The sequence below is a fragment of the Muntiacus reevesi genome, chromosome 19 (genome assembly GCF_963930625.1).
Source record: "Muntiacus reevesi chromosome 19, mMunRee1.1, whole genome shotgun sequence".
NCBI classification, from domain to species: Eukaryota; Metazoa; Chordata; class Mammalia; order Artiodactyla; family Cervidae; genus Muntiacus; species Muntiacus reevesi.
The window spans coordinates 22,865,665-22,869,332 of NC_089267.1; the positions used below are offsets into that span (position 1 = coordinate 22,865,665).

Here is a 3,668-nt window from a genome sequence, read left to right on the forward strand (position 1 = left end):
CTGTTATTTTCCAAGTTAGTTATGTAATCATAAAGTGAAGTGAAGTCACTCAGTTGTGTCCAACTCTTTGTGACCCCATGGACTGTAGCCTACCAGGTTCCTCTGTCCGTGGGATTCTCCAGGCAAGAATACTGGAGTGGGTTGCCACTTCCTTCTCCAGGGGATCTTCCCGACCCAGGGATCAAACCTGGGTCTCCTGCATTGCAGGCAGACGCTTTAACCTCTGAGCCACCAGGGAAGCCCTAATCATCAAGAGTGTATCATAATTTCAGAGAATGGCTCAGCATCCAAGATATCATGAGCAATGGCCACTGTATTCATCATTTTTCAGTCTGCCACCATTAAAATCATTTCTCTTGTGTTCTTACTCCTTTATTTCAAACATCTTTATGAAATATTTTTTAAAAAATTTTATAGATTGTGCAATGGGTGCTTGGTAATTACTGTGCATACAATGACTTGTCAAAACTTGATCTATCTGGAATCTAAGCAATTAAAAATGAATCAATAGATGGCATCAAATAAAAAGGATACCATAATGGCATCTGAGGTTTCTCACAATAGTATTCCGTCATAATATGAACCTACAATGTCTTCCTAATAACCAAATAATATATTATACTTAGCAAACTATCAGGTATTTAACTCTTTGACACAGATCATTAATGTATAATACATATAAAGAACAGTTCAAAAATGTCCAGTCAACCATAAGAGCTTATTCTCTAAACACAGGATAAATGATGGTTTGGAGACAATCAGATTTATTATCTAATAGTCCTGACATCTACTCTCAGACATGTATTAGCATATAGCATAAATAGCAGGAGACAAGTTCCATTCAGTATCTTATGGCTTTGCATAGATTACTTAGCCTCTGTTTCTTGGGTTCTTTCCCTTTAAAATGGATATATTAATACCGGCCTCTATACCTCAGGTGGCTATATAGGGTCCCTAGCAAATAACTCAAGTTAAAGTGTGGTGCAATTGTAAGACACTGTGGCTATTATGGCAAGCACAACCTTTACTTTTATTAGCAGATAATCTAGAATTCAGAAGCTAACTCTACCAAGTAGCAAAGGCTGAGCGGGAAATGATTTTAAAACTGAATTGAGGATTCTTTATGTAACATCCTCTGAAAACATTTCTGGTTGAGGACTGTTGAATGAGGATGCATTCCATGTTTATCTTAAGTAAATTCAACTTAGTCAACTCTAGGAGTTGTATATGAATCCAAGTAGATAATAAAGTTATTGGGTATTTTTTCATCCATAACACCATGGGGGTGGTGGTTCAGTTGCTAAATTGTGTCTGACTCTTGTCACGTTATGGACTCTTGTCATGCCAGGCTCCTCTGTCTATGGAATTTTCCAGGCAAGAATACTGGAGGGGGTTGCCATTTCCTTCTTCAGGGGACCTTCCTGACCCCTGATCGAACCCACATCTCCTGCATTGCAGGCAGATCCTTATCCATAACCCAATAAGTATTTTTTAGAGTATCAAACTCCTGTTTAAAATGTTGTTTCTTTTATAAAAGAAAACAAGAAGCTAGTTTGCAACAAAGTAGAAATAAACAGCATACCAGTTGACTGAGGGAAACCGGGATTATTGATATAGCTTTATCTCCTTTATCTGAGGATTAGTCATGGCTCCTTATACTTAATAATATTTAACACTGCAAATGATTTTTTTTTGCATGAAACTTTTCCACAAAAACATTCAAGAGATCGTTTTAAAATTTTTGAAAAATAGTTCTTGCATGCACCTCAATTTTCTATCATTAGTTAAGATTTTAAAGTTTAGGAGAGTGAAGCTATTTAACTCTAAGGACAAAATGGATACCCTTAAATACTTTGTCTCTTGAAGAAAAGGGGGAAAGACTGTTTCTAGAATACCTCTACTACCTTATTTTTCATTGAAATAACTTTTTACCAGTCCCTATTTGAGAAAACTTTTCCCCCCAGAGATTTCCCAAACAATGAGTATGTGAACATGCAATCTGACCTTGAATTTCAGGATTTTTGAACAAATCTCTCTCTTTACCCTCTTCCCCCTACCCCATTCTCAAAACAAACAAGCCCCATGCTACACCTGCCAAGAGAATCTGTCTCCTTAAAGAACGCAAGGGGTCGCCCCTCTTCCATAATTGCACCAGCAAACCCCAGTAGCAAAGGCAAGACTCAAGCGTGAAGGAGCAGGGAGCATCCCCTGCTAGGGGAATTCTCTCCCGGCCCCACACCCACAGCACAATCGGAATTTCAACACAGTTCCACCCACTCCGTCTCTCATCCCCGCTGCACAACAAGAGGGCGCCTTTGACTTGGCCTTGAGACGATGAAGGCAGATCAAAAAGCGGCTCGTCTTTAGACTCTGTAAATCCGCTCGAGTCCAAGCCCAGAGGTGCATCATCCCCATCTGCTCTTAGAAGACTTGGGGTAGCACCACTGGACAGCTTCCTGCACCGCTGTCCTCGCTGGGGAAGTGAAAACCAATGGTGGTCAGCTTTCTTGCCGGTGTATTTCGTCGCAAACAGCCCCCCACCCCCACCCCCCAACCCCGACCCCGGAATCGGAGACAACTCTAACACTGACACGCAAGACCCTGTCCTTCCCCTGCAATTGCGGGGCTCCTTGCCCTGGGATGCTCGGTAGGGTGAAAGAGGGTGTGAGCCATGGGCGCCGGGTGGGGTACTGGCTGGAGGAGGGATGGGACGGCAGGAGGCTGCACTTGTGCCTAGCATCTCTTTCTCCCCATGGACCTGCGGGAGAGACTCAGTCCCTCGGGCCGGACTTTGCAAGAAGGGGACCTGGGGTCTGCCAGGAACCAGGGCAAGGCTCGAGTCCCAAGCCATTTGTTTTGTGAGGCAGCCGCAAGGCTCGAGGGGAAAGGTAGGTGGAAGAGTTTCGAAGACTACAACCTTTCAGAGGCCAAGAATAACAAATCGAATGCCCTGACGTGTTTAGATTAGGCCCTCCTGCCCCTTGCCACGAGAACCCAGAGGCAGCGAGGCTGGGCGGGAGCCCCGGGCGCTTTGGCTTTTCAGGTGAATCAAACCTTGTCTGCCTTAGGCAAGCGGCACAAAGGGAGCTTTCAGGGGACCCTCACGTCCAGGGACAGGGCACAAACAGCGGCGGACAAGCGATTACTAAATCTCCATCTCACACAAGCCCACGCTGTGTCTTCTGCGCTGTTACCCACGCGTACCCCGAGGGGCTTCGCGGGCCAGCGCTGGGAGCTGGCTCTGCGCGCCGGAGCAGGCGCCGCCAAGCGTCATTGGCTCCCCGGCGGCGGAGGTCTGCGTTGGTTAAGGCAATAGCATCGTTTTCTGCGCCCCGGGAAGTTTTCTCCCTCCGGGTCCCCGCCAGCGCTCCCTACACTGGAGCCCGGGTCGCTCCGGCTCTATCTGCGAAGAAGGGACACCCCACTTCTGCACAGAAGCCAGAGCGCCCAGCGCGCCAGGCTTCCCGGGAGCAAGGAGAGGTGCCTTTCTCGGGTCTGTCTCCTCATCTGTGGAAGACGCCACCTTGAAACAGACCAAGCCGCGTTGGGGGTGCTCTTGGGGGTACCCGTTTCATCCCAGCTACCGCACAGCCCTAGGAAGGCTACACCAGCCAACCTTCCGAGGAACTGGAGTCAGGATAAGGGGAAGCGAGGAAGCGAACCAGAGT

At 46.7% G+C, this 3,668-nt stretch overlaps 1 protein-coding gene across 1 annotated transcript in view; it reads right to left on the minus strand.

The window, feature by feature from the left end:
• Positions 1-3,668, minus strand: part of RSPO3 (R-spondin 3) — a 93,640-nt gene that overhangs the window by 88,564 nt on the left and 1,408 nt on the right. The window lies entirely within an intron of this gene.